This window comes from Lepisosteus oculatus, chromosome 10, assembly GCF_040954835.1.
Source record: "Lepisosteus oculatus isolate fLepOcu1 chromosome 10, fLepOcu1.hap2, whole genome shotgun sequence".
NCBI lineage: Eukaryota > Metazoa > Chordata > Actinopteri > Semionotiformes > Lepisosteidae > Lepisosteus > Lepisosteus oculatus.
In genome coordinates, this window is record NC_090705.1 from 43,779,276 (window position 1) to 43,795,568 (window position 16,293).

General features: G+C 44.8%; 2 long non-coding RNA genes across 2 annotated transcripts; one reads left to right on the top strand and one right to left on the bottom strand.

Annotated features, from left to right (window-relative positions):
* The first annotated feature begins 547 nt into the window (after nt 1–547).
* Nucleotides 548–1,640, top strand: LOC138241639 (uncharacterized). The gene is made up of 2 exons (XR_011190899.1): nt 548–645; nt 1,541–1,640. It is a non-coding gene; the product is annotated as an uncharacterized lncRNA (long non-coding RNA).
* Nucleotides 1,641–2,484: 844 nt separating this feature from the next.
* LOC138241594 (uncharacterized) lies at nt 2,485–5,493 on the bottom strand. The gene is made up of 2 exons (XR_011190845.1): nt 3,744–5,493; nt 2,485–2,986 (listed from the first exon to the last, which is right to left on the bottom strand). It is a non-coding gene; the product is annotated as an uncharacterized lncRNA (long non-coding RNA).
* Between the last annotated feature and the right edge of the window lie 10,800 nt (nt 5,494–16,293).

Sequence of the window (16,293 nt, forward strand, 5' to 3'; positions counted from 1 at the left end):
ATCACAGAGATGTGTGCTTTTCTGGGTTGGGTAGATCGATAGTGTGCTTTTGCTCAGTTGCTCTGCTCAATGCGTGGTCTTTTAACTCCGGCTGGGTACGAGCACCTCACTCTCCACACGGCTTTCCAAGGCTCTGTCATCGTGTGTGAGGATGTTGTGTAGCTCGTGAAACAGTTCCCCCATTTGAGCCCTGGATTTACTGGGTACTTGAATACCTGAATCTTGCCGTCAGTCCTGATCACCTTGTTTTTGTTCTGCAAGGACAAGGCACCTCCCCAGCACTGAACACAAACTGATACTGGCGGGTTGATTGTGTTGTGGTGTGAGTTTGTGTCTGTGGGGGTGAGGTGTCCCCTGCAGCGCGAACAAACATGCAGACTCCACACAGACAGCACCCCTGGAATCAAACCCAGGGCCCCGGTGCTATGAGGCAGCGATGCTAACCACTGTGCCGCAGTGTTGCCCCCTTTGAAAATGTCTGACTTCCGTTTAATTTGAGGTCACAAGCTTATAAATGGTCTCACAACGTTTGTTTCATCTCAGGTTTCTCTGACCAGTCCCAAGGACCTGTAGTCACTGACAGCTTCTGCAGTCTGACGGTTCATTTCAGTAGGCTGGAGGGATGGCGCAATTATCCTCAAATCAGTGAGTATTGTTTTGCTCTTGTAACATGAAACATCAAAGAGAAGTCAACAGACCATTCCGTGAAACTGTTCAGACTGGCCCGTGGTGATTTTCTGGGTCCTTTAGTAAGCTGACCGGGACTGTGTCATTGACACACTTTGTGAGAAGCCAGTCTATGTGTTTGCTCTTGTGATCATTCGTGAACGAATGTAAGAGAGTGTAAGAGAGGGAGAAGATTCGGCCCTGGAGTGATCCAGTTTTCTATTTAACAACCTCAAACTGCAGGAGAGAAATGCTTCATTTCTAAGATGGAAATATAATCAGAAAGTATAATTAGCCATTTGTGTATATCATGTCAAAAAATGTTTTATATATAAAAAGAATTTAGTAGAGACATTTGCTTAATAAGGCAGTAGAATAAATGTTGTGATGCTGGTGTGATGGTGCTCTCCAACAAACTGATACAAATGGACAGAGAGACAAAGTGAGAAAGAAAATGTGTACATAACAGACATATATGCAGAATACAATACAGTGCTGTAAAGTACAGTACCCTAGAGTGAAGATGGAAATCATTCATTCTGGTGCAGAAGAAGTGAATCTGCTCTCAATGGTTTTCCTGTACAATTGGAACACGTTGTGAATTCTACATAATTCACAGGAAACAAAATAAACAACTCATTCACTCCCCTGCTGTCCGTGACCCAGAGCTCAGTAATCATTTCACTACTGAAGATCATGCAGTTTTTAATGCTTTTCATTTTAACATCCTACTTGTTAATATTTCCTCTTAGATGAGAATATTCTCTTCGGCGTGTCTTTACAACTCTTCTCTTATTGCTCCTCTTGTCAGTAATCCGGTGTGAAAGCTCTCTCTGTCGGAATCAATGTCTTACCTCTCCGTCTTGTGTTTCAGGTCTCCTCTGGCTGCTGACCCTGCCGTCAGGACAGAACACATCCCGCACTGACCACACTGCTGGGTTTACTGTACGTGACAATAAAGAGCTTGAGCAACACATCTAATGTGATCTCTGCACGCTTCCCGAGGAGGGTCCAGCAACGTTCTATATAGTGCACATCACCATCGGGATGAAAAACAAAAATCCCCAGTGGGAGTCCAGTCTTTCCCTGCTACGCAAATTGCTTTTCGTTAGGTGAGGTCGCAAGTTCTTATTGGAGAATGTTGTACAGTTTCTTAATGCAATAGGGCGAGTAAGACTGAAGTTCCCCCCGTGTTGGCCGATCAGTGGAACGAAACTGAAAAAAGCTCCTTGAAACTGTGATTCATACACTTATACACTGGCTCAGCATGGTGCTCACCTGCTGTCCTTGGGTGTCTGCTGAAATTTGATTTTTTTTCAGGAGCACTGTGACCCAGAGCTCAATTATCATTTCAGCTACTGAAGATCATTCAGTTTTTAATGCTTTTCATTTGAACATCCTACTTGTTAGTATTTCCTCTTAGGTGAGAGGTACTTTTCTGGGTCTTAGTTGAGTGAGCTTTATTAGAATAATTGAACAATACTTTCACCTCCACATAACACTCATAGATTTTTCAAGGGTTAAATATGGGAGCCACGTTTCTTACATGTTTCCTTTTGTAAGTTGATTCACAAAGCTTTCACCGCCTCCACTCCAGTGAATCACTTTGTTAAGCAAGTGATCAGGTGGAACAGTTTAATTTCTTCCTGCAAATAATGCCTTTTCCTTTTTCATCCCATTCAAGTCTCCGTCCTAGTTAGAGTCATTGTGATGTAGAACGGCAGTGGTCCAGTTGAAAGGTTCAAGGTTTCACTGTGTTTTAGAGTGCAGATAAAGAAGATAATAGGAGAGGAAACTGGAAAAGCCGTGACTCTGTCATTCCATTCAATTCAATTTATTTTCATATAGCGCCTTTCACAACAAGGTTGCCCCAAGGCGCTTAACAATGCAGGTAAATATACATTTTGTGAATACAGAACTGAAGACAATGGAGGAAAGGAACCAAAGACTCAGTAAGGAGAATAAAATCCTCTAGGGGTCCAAGGTCAACTGGCTGCCCAACCCCTTTGGGCCTGCTAACATTATATCATTAAAAAAAAAGAAAGAAATGAATGCGGGTATTAATCCATCCATCCATCACGTTATCTGTATGTCAGTACCCCATGCAGGTCTCTGCAGACCAGCAGAATCCTCCCAAACGACAGCTGTATCCATGATGCCCCTCTTGGATCCATGGCACTGATGCAGCATTCAACTCACATGGTGCCCAGCCCATGACAGACAGTATTTCTCCTCTGCAGCATCCCTGCGAGGCAGGACAGGTGCCTGACCTCTGAGAGCCTTGTAAGTAAGTAGAAGGAGTTTGAAGTCCGCCCTGTACCTGAGAGGAAGCCAATGAAGAGAGAGAAGTATGGGGGTTATGTGGTCATTCTTTCTGCTCCAAGTAACAATTCTAGCTGCTGCATTCTGTAAGTATTCAAACTCTTTGCTGTGACAAATCTAACGTACTTTAGGCAGACAAAACGACCTTAAAAAGCCACATGATTTTTAAGTAGTCTGTCTGTGTGTAGTAACAGTGGTTCACATTATTTCAGAACGTATACTCCCGTCTCTGTAACTTTCCTAGGTCAGCTAGTGAACATTCTGTATTTACACCACGAATGCACTACTTTGTCTCGCGCGCGGTCACACTGGCCGTCCACAGGCACGGGCAGGAGCAGGGAACACGAGGCCGCTCTGTAGTGCCCCTGTGGCTCTCCAGCAGAGGGGAGCACTTTGCTCAACAGCCCTGAGCCAAAGGACCCAGTGATAAAGTTGAAAATCTGGCAAGTCCCCCAGTCTCCCTGGGGCGCTGAAGAGGATTTCATCTGATGCTGAGGTTCCTGTAACTCAACACAAAATTGAACACGGCGAGTTATGAGTTTGTGAAGAAGTGACAGCGGAACAATGTCAAACAGGAAGTTAACCTACAGGAAAGAATGAATTGAATCTCTGATATTCAAGCACGCAGTGTGACATCCACTGTCTATTTAAATCTACTCTGCAAGTCTTACAATTCTTTTTCATACACCGTCTCCTGGTTATTGTTTTGTGAGTGCTTGAACTGTTTCTCAGTAGAAATAAGACTGATAACTCACTGCTTCAGGATGCACACTATCGTCGATGAAACCTGTGGTGTAAGCAAGCGAAAAGAGACAGATCCTTCTAAAACACAGAGGCCATCGGGAGGGCAGAAACACTCTGCAACAGGTAGGAGCTGTGGAGCCGTGATTCCCCCGAGCCAGAGCCCTCGTCCTCCCTCGACAGCGAACTGAGCTCCAGCGACTAGAGCAGCTACCTGCCGTCGTGGGACCTCCTGCAGATTGGGAACGGGTAAGGCAATTCGACACGAGCCCACTCCTCTTCCCACTGCTTACACCCCTATAACAAATAGTTTCAGGGTATTCAAGTACAGGATAAAGAGATGACAGGTGTTCCCAATTGGCTGAGGATACAACTCTCTCTCTGAGAAAGCACACAGAGGTGGACAAAGCAATTAAATGCCTTTACAAGTCATTTCCTCTGTTTCTGGTCTTTCTTTACATATCAGAAAAGTGAACTGGTGGCTGTTGGAAAGTGTCTGCTCCGTACGTAACATACATGTAAAAGATGTGATTAAATATCTTGGTATTAAGATTTTCAAAAAGGTGATTTTGTGATTTGATGTTCTCTACCTTAGTAAAATAAAAAAAAACTTTATTCATGGTTGCTATTTGTCAAACACGGGCAGAAGGAGGCCTAAATGCTACAGGGTTTAGAGCATCTAATACCGATACCGACAGTATTATTTACAAAATTAAGCAAAGTAGGTGATGTATGTTTCCCTAATTTAATCATTCAGGAACTAGGTATTGATGCTTTTAAGAAACTAACAGTAGCCCATCAGAAACTATGGAAGAATTTACAACCTTTATTAGACTACAAGGAAAACAATTGAGTTATACTTGTACTAATAAATACTTCAGATCCCTCTCGCAATCTCACAATATCTTGTCAAACTATTTTGGAGCACCTCTTTGGGGAAAGTGAGTGGAATCAAACATGACTATTGTCAAACAGATTTTGTATGAATAATAAGGTTAAGGCGTCAGTACAAAATTGTACATTGAATCGACCCGGTAAAGATACACAGTGTGCATAGATTTAAAAGTAATATAGATGATAATTGTCTATCTCAAAGCAGCCCATAAACCTTACGTTTGATTTTGTTTTTTCTGTTGTTAAAACACTCTGAACAGATCGGTAAAATGGTGTAAAGAAGGCTTCTAATTCTGACATTTCCTGTAGACAAATTGATGTTATTTTACTGCTCAATACTGCTGAACCGAATCTAAAATATAATGTATCATTGGCTTAATCATTATACTCGCTCGTTATTAGATGTAGAAATAGCCTAAAGATGAGAAATAATCGAAAATTGAATAATTAGACCGTATGTCGTAGTAGCAGAGTGTACTTCTCGCCTACTTGATGTGGTCGAGCAACACCACAATCGCCATACAATCCGTCCGTTCTCATGCTCTGACTTTCAGGTTGGGCAGTGGACTGGATTCCAGGGCAAACTCGTTCTTGTTTGATTATCCGTGTGAAATCTCGCCCAATATAACAGGTAAGCTCATGCACTGAAATGATGCGCTTCCAAATTAAAGCGACACGCATTTGAATAAATACACACGAGGGAACGTCTCCAAACCATGTCTAAGTATCACAACATGAAAGCTGTGCGTACCTTATCTTTATTTGACTGTATAATGTACTCCGGTGCTCTGTAACGTAGTCTTGCGTGCATCGTAAAGGATCCGGACTTCCGGCTACGGAAAACCCGGAGTGGATCGGCCTTTGCACCGGACCCGGACTTCCGGCTACGGAAAACCCGGAGTGGATCGGCCTTTGCACCGGACCCGGACTTCCGGCTACGGAAAACCCGGAGTGGATCGGCCTTTCCACCGGACCCGGACTTCCGGCTACGGAAAACCCGGAGTGGATCGGCCTTTGCACCGGACCCGGACTTCCGGCTACGGAAAACCCGGAGTGGATCGGCCTTTCCACCGGACCCGGACTTCCGGCTACGGAAAACCCGGAGTGGATCGGCCTTCCACTGGATCCGGACTGCCGGCTACGGAAAACCCGGAGTGGATCGGCCTTCCACTGGATCCGGACTGCCGGCTACGGAAAACCCGGAGTGGATCGGCCTTCCACTGGATCCGGACTGCCGGCTAAGGAAAACCCGGAGTGGATCGGCCTTCCACTGGATCCGGACTGTGAGCAGCTTTTGTCCAATCGGCGCTGAGATTTCAGCAGGAGGCGGGAGACAGGCTCTTGTCCAGTCACACAGCTTCAGTCCCGGGACTTTTCCGAATTCTGGCGGGCGGTGACACTTCCGAGAAATGTCCACTGGGTGGCGACAGAGATACACGGAGCTGAGTCTCAAAGCGCTATCGGAAAGACTTGAAATCGGAAATACATTTGTTACGTTTTAATCCCATTGAAAAGGAAGATGAAAATATCGTTTGTATTTTAAAACATTATTATACTTGCGCAACGTAATTATTAAGGGAATGGTGTAAGAGGAGACCGTGTTTGAACAGTTTAAGACGGATGTAAAGACATTTTATTTCAGAATGTCTTTCTGAAATGTGTCTGTTTCTGTGTTGTAAGAACGTTGAAGCATGGACGGGCCTTATCTGCATTTACCTTGTTGAATCTTTTTTTCCATAAAATGTTCATGTATTATTGCATGTACCCTGACAATACGACTGGTACGTTACGTTTTCTTGTAGTTTTTGGTCTCATAAAAAATACAAAAGTATGAGTCGATGACGTCAAAATGGTGTCGCCCACAGGGCTTATGGGTAATGTAGTCTCTGTAGTTCACTGGGCTGCCCTGCCCATGTGTTTCGCTGATTTCATTGAACATTAGAATGAATTATATTAATACAATTTCAGCGTATTTATCGTGTCTTGTATTTCTTTGTCTCTCTTATGTGTTCCCTTGTGTGTATGTTTTCTTGTATTTCACTTGTCTGCGGCGCTGGTTAATCGACCCGGCACATAAAGCAAACCCACTGTCCTCGTGTTTCTTAGCTCCCGTCTTGTTTGCAAACTTTTCTCCTGTTTATTTTACTTTGTCAATAAAACGTGGTTGCCGGGGAAACGGTGCTGCAGAAGTTGTTGCGAGCTGACCTCTAGGAGGTAAACAGTCGGCTTTTGTAATCTAATCAGCGAGCAAAGCAGAAACGTTAGTCTAAAAAGCGCTGGCTGGAGTATTTTGTGGACATTATGCAGAAGAAAAGGAAGAAACGGTGAGTCGCAGGCTGTCGGTAAATATCAGCGCTGGACACCAGCCTCACACCGCTGGGCTCACTGCACCATGAGCGAGTCCGTCGGCGCCTCCTCCTGCTGGGGTGTGTTACTGCAGGAGTGAGGAGTCTCCGGTCTCCGGTCGCGTCATGATCTGCAAGTGGAGGTGAGAGACGGCGGCGCAGTGGGTGGCAGCGCTGGGAGCCTGGATTTAGTTCCTGGGGTGCTGTCTGTGTGGAGTTTGCATGCTCTGCTCATGTTCTCGTGGCTCCAGTTTTCTGGGGTGCTGTGTGTGTGGAGTTTGCATGCTCTCCTTATGTTCTCGTGGGTCTAGTTCCTGGGGTGCAAAATTCTGTTTATTTCACAAGACGGACCCGGGCAGCAGCATGTGTCTGCAGCGCTCATCCTGCCTGCATGTTTGCAAACTTTTCTCCTGTGTTTATTTTACTTTGTTAAATAAAACGTGGTTGCTGGGGAAACGGTGCTGCAGAAGTTGTTTCGATCTGACCTCCGGGAGGGAGACAGCTGGCAAAGCCGAAACTTTAGTCTAAAAGGCGCTGGCTGGAGTATTTTGTGGACATTTCGCAGAAGAAAACTAAGGAGTCTCCGGTCGGGTCCTGATCTGCATGTGGAGGTGAAAGGCTGAGAGACGGCGCACATGCTCTGCACATGTTCTCATGTGTCTGGTTTCCTGGAGTGCTGTCTGTGTGGAGTTTGCATGCTCTGCTCATGTTCAGTGGATGATGCTGTCTCCCTGGCTCTGCATACAGCCTTGGAACACCTGGACACTAAGAACTCGTATGTGAGAATGCTGTTTGTGGACTACAGTTCAGCATTCAATTCCATCATACCCAGTCAACTGGTGACAAAGCTCAGGGGATTAGGTCTGTGCAACTCTGTCTGCAACTGGCTGCTGGACTTTCTTATCGAGAGACCACAGGTGGTGCGGATAGGCAATAAAACATCAACACCACTCACCCTGAGCACTGGAACCCCACAAGGCTGCTGTCTGAGTCCAAGGTTGTACTCCCTATTTACTCACGACTGCACAGCAAGACACAGCAATAACCGCATCATCAAGTTTGCCGATGACACCACTATAATAGGACTGATCAGTGATGATGACGAGTCCACTTACAGGGATGAAGTTGTACAGCTGCTTAGGTGGTGTCATAGCAATAACCTGGACTTGAACATAAAGAAAACGAAAGAGCTAATAGTGGACTTTCGGAGACACAGGCCACACACTCACAGCCCACTCAGTATTGATGGAACGGAAGTGGAAACAGTCACCAGCTTTAGGTTTTTGGGAATTCACATCTCTAAAGATCTAACCTGGACTGTGAACACTGACTCTATCATGAAGAAGGCTCAGCAGCGCCTTTATTTCTTAAGGTGCCTCAAGCGATGGGGGATGCCAATACATGTGTTGGTGAACTTCTACCGCTGCACTATCGAGAGCGTCCTCACCAACGGGATCACCGTGTGGTATGGCAACACCTCTTCGCGAGAAAGAAAGGCACTGCAGAGAATGGTCAATATGGCCCAGAAGATCATTGGCTGCGGTCTCACCGAGATTAAACAGCTCTACGAGGACCGCTGCCGTGGTAGAATTCTGGCCATCACAGAGGACAGTCACCACCCCGGGCATGAGCTCTTCACCCCACTGCCCTCAGGCAAGAGATATAAGAGCATACGGACACTTACCACTAGATTCTTCAATAGCTTCTATCCACAAGCAGTGAGACTGGCGAACACATTTAGCCATCCCCCTCGGACCACACCCACACCATCACCATCTACCTCATTGTAATTTATTTATTGTACGTCTCCAGTCATTGTTTACATGTCTGTATTGTTTACATTCAAACTGCCTGCATGTTTACTTGCACATTGTCTATTGTTTGCACATTGTCTTGATGCACTGTTTGCACTTTGTTTTGTTTTTACACTTGTTTTTACACTTGTTTTACAACCGAGAGACTTTCTGTAAGTAAGAATTCCATTGTACCAGTACCGGTTACATATGGCAATAAAGTTCAAGTTCAAGTTCAAGTTCAAGTTCTCAAGGGTTTCCTGCCGCTTCTGCAGTCCAGTGTTGGTGAGTCTGTCGGGTTGATTGTGTTGTGGTGTGAGTGTGCCCTAAAGGGGTTTTAATAGTATGGGGTTTGTGTGTTCACTTGTATGCAGACCACTGGAGAGACCGGTTGTTTTTTGCCAGGCAGACTAATGGCTGCATATTCAATTCCAGCTACTGATGTTGCCAAACCAGCAAGTGGGACAGTGTTTGAAAACCCTTTCAATGAAAGGTTTGTAGAACAGTGTTGCTATTGTTCTGTTTAATTCGAGGTCACCAAGCTTATAAATGGTCTCACAACGTTTGTCTCTTTTCAGGTTTCTCCGACCCGGAGAGTGAACAAAGAAGTGATAAGGGCCCATAACACCTAAGCTCGGCACTCTCACACTCTTCAGCCACACGAGCTTCCTCCTGGTAAAATACTGGGCAAGCCCCTTTCTGACAGGGACAGTGGAAAACCCCCTGAGGGAGATGGGCTGAGGGGTGGAATAAAACCATCTGAGCCGGAACGGAGCGCGCTCCCGATTCCCACCAGACCCGGGAGACGACACAGGCAGCACAAGGGAAGCTGCGGAGCGCGAGTTCGCGGAGGCAAGGACCGATTGACGACCACGGGAGACAGTGGCTTTGGAACAGAGGTACTGTACAGAGACTTTTAATACCTGAAGGCAAGGAGTGAGAAACCGGCCCGGCTAGCCGCTCCAAACTGAGGGGAATGGAATACAGTTCGCGGGAGGATTTCTAGTGGAACCTGAAGGGAGTCTGGGGAAATGGGACCGGCCTCACGTTCACTGGGGCCATCAAAGACTTTACAGGTACGAAGAAGAATCGTTCGAGTGGCCACTCTTCGGTACTTGACAGAAAAGACTGCCGTCCCTCTGGATTCATTATGACCCTTGGAAGGACCTTTTGTTGCTGCTGTTTTCGTTGTGTCTTTGGCTGATGGTGAATGTGGATAGAAAATAAAAAGGTCACTTATACGATACACATGCTTGTCGCTGGCCTGTGTGGGCATTGGTGGATCTGGGAGATCAACAGAACCTGTTGCATTGCTAGGTGCCGTAGTCATATATGAGGCAGGAAATAATTCTTGTTTGAGGGGTCACCTCACTCTGACACGAACGTGTTGGGAAGACGCGCCAGTTCTGACGTTAGTGCGACGGGTCTGTAGGCATTAAGGCAGGTTCTTGTGTCCTTTTTTGGAACAGGAACAATAACAGAAGATTTGAAGCAGTCTGGCACTGTGCACTGGGACAATGATTGCTTAAAAACGTCTGTAAAGATTGGAGCGAGTTGGCCAGCACAGGGCTGTAGTGTGGCTGGAGATACACAGTCAGGTCCTGCTGCCTTTTTACAGTTTTGCTTTTTGAATAGCCTTAACACATCCTGTTCTTTGCTTCACAGGGCATTCTCAAGACTTGTAAACGGCGTCAAGTCTTCGTGAGAGATTGAGTGTGAGTGGGTGTGGCACTCCAGTTGAGTGGGGGACAATAGCTCATCCCCAGGATGTGAATTATTTGGAGGAGTTGCGAGACTGCCATGGACAAGGTCGTTGGAGATCCTTTGTGTTTCAGACCTGCTGTAAAATGTGTTATCTGGTAGAGAGTGATCAAGATGTATCTGAGGGGATTTTCTTTTGGAATTCGTTACAGTTTGGAGACCTTTCCAGACAGATAAACAGTCTTTGTTAGCAAACAGTTGTTCTAGCTGTGGACAGGAGGGGAATCAAAAGGTAGAGAACACTATTTTTAGAGAAATGGCCCTAAAGGAACAAAGCATAGTGTAGGATGCCACTAGCTTAAGTCTTAACAGCACTGCATGAGAGGAGAAGCCAGTGTCTATTTGTTCTGAGGGGTCCTCAGAAAGGTCAAAAGGTTGCAAACAGATAGGAGACTGGTTATATGCCTGAAGCTTAGCTAGAGGAACATAACATTGCTGGAATGCTGAGAGGGGAGGTTATCAGAGCCTAATGTTATTGCGAAAAATGGCAACTAGGTATAGAAGATCTGATGAATGTCTGTCCTGTGAATTGTTAAGGGTTTCATGTAATTGTGTGTCCAAGTAGTCCGGACTGCTGTGCTATGTGTTGTTTGTCTTGTGAATTTTCTGTTTTACACCTATTGTATCCATAGTGGTACGGGCCAAATCCTATTTAAAGGGTGTTGCGAGCACTGGGGTTTGTTGGGAGTGGTGAGTTAGGAGTCTGGAAATGAGAGCAAGGTGCGAGTGGATATGATAAAAAGATTGTTCCTTTATTTTGTTTCTGATACCTGGTGAAGAGACGCAGTGAGTGTTTGAGTGGCCAGCTGCGTCAACTTCAATAAAACTGGCCTTTTGGTTTGTTTGAGTGCTGACTTGCTATGGTGTATTTTTTCTCTCTGTGAACAACACGTCCTACGGCCAACACTACCCACACAGGAGGTGTGTGCGTGACAGCTCCTCGGCTGCAGCAGGAGTCCAAGTGTGCACAGATTTCTTGTTGGGTTTGTTGTTTGAAGTTTCTGTTTGTATGTAGGAAGCAATTGTGCCATCGCGTGGTCCGAGTTATAGCACGGGACGAGAGCTCCCGAAGAGCGCCTGCCTCCTGCCCGATTCGACGTTTAAAATCATCACAGAACGAGAGGAGCCAACAGGAATGCAAGTCTCTTCTGGTGAGGAGCCTCCGACACAGCCCCCAGTACTGGGTGTGCAGAAAGAATCCTGTTCTACAGTTGTGGTGCGAAATGGCCTCCAGTCCTTGTCAAATGCTGGGTTTCTCTGGACTGCAGTCCCCTCCGCATTTGGATGATTGTGATTGGTGTTGCTGTAGCTGTGCTGTCCTGAGACTGACTGGTGTCAAGACCAGCTGTACTCTGGGATCAGCAGGGCCTAGTGGTGGTATGAATTGTGGCCTCTGTTTCTCAGGTGTAACAAGTGTCTGATTACTCTGTTCTGTATGTTTATCAGTGGGTACTGGCCTAATTCAGCCCTGCACTCGCTGTTAGCTGTTTTTCTCTGCGCAAGGAGGATGTTTCTACAGATTGATTAGAGTTTCTACAGAGTGTACTCCTGGTCTGTGAGGGGACCCCACATTTCACTGCCGTATAGGGCAATGGGTTGGATTACACTTTCAGATATTTGGAGCCAAATTCTTGTTGGTGGGTTGACATTGAAGAGCCTCCTTCTTATTGCGTAGAAAGCCCTGAGTGCCTTCTCCCTCAGTGCCTTCACTGCCAGGTCAAAACTCCCAGAAGAGCTGATGGTGAGACCGAGATATGTGTAGCTGGATGTGTGCTCCAATGTGTTGTTGTTCAGTGTGAATTTGTACCTGTTTCCCTGAGGTCTGGCTTTCTCCTGGAAAACCATAACTCTGGTCTTGTCCAGATTGACTTGCAGTGCCCAGGTCTGACAGTCCTGCTCCAGCAGTGCCAGGCTCTGCTGTCCTGGGTCCAGATGGGCTGGCAGTGCCCAGGTCTGACAGTCCTGCTCCAGCAGTGCCAGGCTCTGCTGTTCTGGGTCCAGATGGGCTGGCAGTGCCCAGGTCTGACAGTCCTGCTCCAGCAGTGCCAGGCTCTGCTGTTCTGGGTCCAGATGGGCTGGCAGTGCCCAGGTCTGACAGTCCTGCTCCAGCAGTGCCAGGCTCTGCTGTTCTGGGTCCAGATGGGCTGGCAGTGCCCAGGTCTGACAGTGCTGCTCCAGTAGTGCCAGGCTCTGCTGTTCTATGTCCAGATGGGCCATCAGAGCCCAGGTGTGAATGTGATGGGATGTGTGGCGGTTTGGTAGGAAGCCAGTCTGACTCTAATGCAGGACATTGTGCTCAGTAAGGAGGGCCGGTTATCAGATATTCAAGATACGACAGAGTTCCTTCCCCAGGTTACTGTTCACACTGAAGCCCCGGTACCTGTTGGGGTCGAGTCTGTCTCCATTCTTACAGACGGGCGTGATCAGTCCTTGATTCCAGGCCTCAGGGAAACAGCCGGCCGTCAGGACGAGGTTGAGGAGTTTGAGCAGGCTTTGCTGCAGGTCTGAGCTGCAGTTGGGTCAAGCGTTGTTGACTGTGTCTTGGCTACAGGCCTTTCGTGGTCTGAGAGTTGTCTGTTTGTGTATGTGCTTATCTTCTTTAGGGTGTGCATGTAGTGTCTAACCATCTCACAGTATCTGAGGCGCAGTTCAGAGTGGTGTGGTGTTGTTTTAGTTCTGGTAGTTCTCTTCAGTTGTTTCTGCACTCTGTATCAAACCATTTGATATTGTTTCCGAGTGTGTTTCATATGAATGTAGTCATTTTGATTTTAAGGCTAGTTTCTCAAAAACATGGTTTAAATTTATGAACGATTTGTTGGTTTGATACAGAGCGTTTTGAAATGTAAGGGATCAAGTAATGGGTTTATTTGCTGCTGAAAAGAGAAGAAAGAAAAAAAAGAAATGAGACAATTAGCTTGTAATGAGTTTATAACAACAGTAATTAGATTCCTGCAAGCACTCTTTTCATTGTCCAACAACTGAAAGCTTTTAGGTATAAAGGAAGGGTCCTCTAATATTTGATGTGTGAGATTGTCGTTCTATTGGAGATGTTAGTGAGTCTGAGGATTTGTGTTAATATGACAATACTGCTACTACTATTAATAATACAGCATGGCAAGACTTCTTTCAGTCATTTCCCACCCCTCCACCTCAGTGAATCACACATGTTAAACTTCCATCTCGTGTTCCAGATCAGACATGAGCAATCCTATATTACAAATACTTACCACCAGACAATTTAACCAGACAATAATTTAAGCAATTATTAATTCAACAGAAGCAGCAGGACGAGTAAAGTGCCCCTCTGATGGCCGGTCAGTGGAATTAAACTGGAAAATTTCTTAGAAATGATTATTTTTACAATAATGTGCCAATGGCGCCGCTTAGTGGTCATTCAGCAAAATTTCACCGAAAGTTTTTTTTAATTAAAATACCGTTAGTAATGTTCGTAGTAATAAGTTATTTTAATTTTAAAAATATTTAAGCATTTTCAACAGCAAAGAATACATTGCATTGCAAACAAGAGTAATGAATGAATGTATTGTACATGGATACAAAATACAAAATAAATACAATAAACCAAAACTTAAAATGACATTCAAAAGGCGCGAGTCGATGACGTCAGAAGGAAGTCGCCCACAGGGCGTATGGGTAATGTAGTTTCTGTAGTTCTCTGGCCCGCACTGCCCACGTGTTTCGGTGATTTGATTGAACATCAGAATTAATTCTATTGTACCATTTCAGCGTGTTTATCGTGTCATGGATTTCTATGACTGTCTTATGGGTTCTCTTGTGTGTCATGTTTATTTTAGTGGGTGGCAGTGCTGGGGCCCTGAACTGTAATCATTCGTGTTACTCATCATCATTGTTACTGTGACCCTCCTGGGAGGAGGGGACCTTTGTAAGATTCCTGTCCTGGCAAGCAGCAGGTGAGAGTTTGCTGTCCGACTCAATTACACCTCCGCTACCTCATTTCACCTCTTTCACCAGCCTGTAAAGGGGGTTGTGATAGTATGGGGTCTTTCTCTTTAACAACCTCAAACCGCAGGAAAGAAATGCTTCATTTATAAGATTGAAATATAACCAGAAAGTATAAAAATAGCTATGTGTGTGTATCATGTCAGAAATGTTTGTTTTTATTTTAAAAGAATTTAGAAGAGAAATATGATTAATAAGGCAGTAGAATCCATTTAAACTGTCATTTTCCTGTTTAGGTTGGAAAGTTTAATTTGATCAAGTCCACTTGAGTGCCTAAGCAACTGTTTGGGTAGTTTGGCTGGTGTGGTGGTGCTCTCCAAATACCTGATCCAAACGGACAGGGAGACAAAGTGAGAAAGAAAAGGTGTAAATAACAGACATATCATATGCAGAATACAGTAATGTGCTGTTCAGCACAGTGACCTAGGATGAAGATGGAAATCAGTCATTCTAGTGCTCTCAATGGTTTTCCATTACAAACGGACCAGGGCTTCCTGAGACACAGGCAGTTGGAGTTATATAGAGTTAGAGGTTGTTTTCACGGCACCAGCCGACTAAAGCAGAGACCTCCTTCCACTCCAGATTTTTTATTTTTATTTTGGTGGGATCATCTGGAGTCTTGATTCCTTTCACGGAGTCAGCAGTAGATACACAGCTGTTAGCATAGGAGGAGTACAGAAGAGGTGACAGCAGTGCTGGGGACCCTGGTATCTCTTCCACTGAGGACCCTCTGGCACAACCAGAGGTGTGAAATTGAAATTGTTTGGAAGGAATGGGAAGCTAAAGGCAGAGTCACAATCTCCGATTCATGTAATCAAAACAGTAAGTTCTTTCCTCAGGCAGCTTCGTTAGAACATTTTAAATAGATGTAAAAGTGTATTTACAGACTATATCAGCCCTTATCTTTATTAAACTGGTTTAATCTTTTTTTCAGAAGTGTAAATATATTATACTATGTACCCCTGATGGTATTATTGATGTGCTATAAATATACTCTTGTTTGTATTGTATCTATTTTTATTGCTACAATAAAAAGTTAAAAAGAACTGCACTTTCGAGAAATGTCCACTGGGCGGCGACAGAGATACACGAGTCTATGGCGGCGAGTCCAATAGCGCCTCCGTACAGATCCTCGTTGTGCAGAGATTGAAAATCAATACAGATGATAACTGTGACGTTTGTGACAGCAACTCTGAAAGATAACGTAAAGAAGGAAACTAATATTGACATTACTTTTAAAGAAGTTAAATAATACTACATTTTAAACCTACTGAAAGTAATATGAAAATATCGTTTGTATTTTAAAAAATATGATACTTCCACGGTATAATAATTAACGAAATGCTGTGAGAGGAGACCCGTGTTTAAACACTTTAAAACGGATGTAAATGCGTCTGTACAGACAATTTGAAACATGTACGGACCTTATCTGCTTTTGTTTGCTATTAAACAAGATTACTTGTTTAATCTTTTTCCATAACATGTACATGTATTATCGTATGTGCCCCTGACTGTACTCTGTGTTATATGTATTCTTGTTTTTATGGCATGTATTGTTGTTATAATTAAAAATAAATAGACGCGACTCGATTACGTCAAAAGGAAGTCGCCACGGGGCTTGTGGGAAATGTAGTCTTTATAGTGCTCTGGACTGCGCTCCACACGTGTTCCGCAGATTTGATTGAGCATCAGAATTAATTATACAATGTCAGTATATTTACCGTGTCGCGGATTTCTATGTCTGTCTTACAAGACGGACTCGGCAGGAGCTGTTTCTTGCTCTCCGGAGTGAA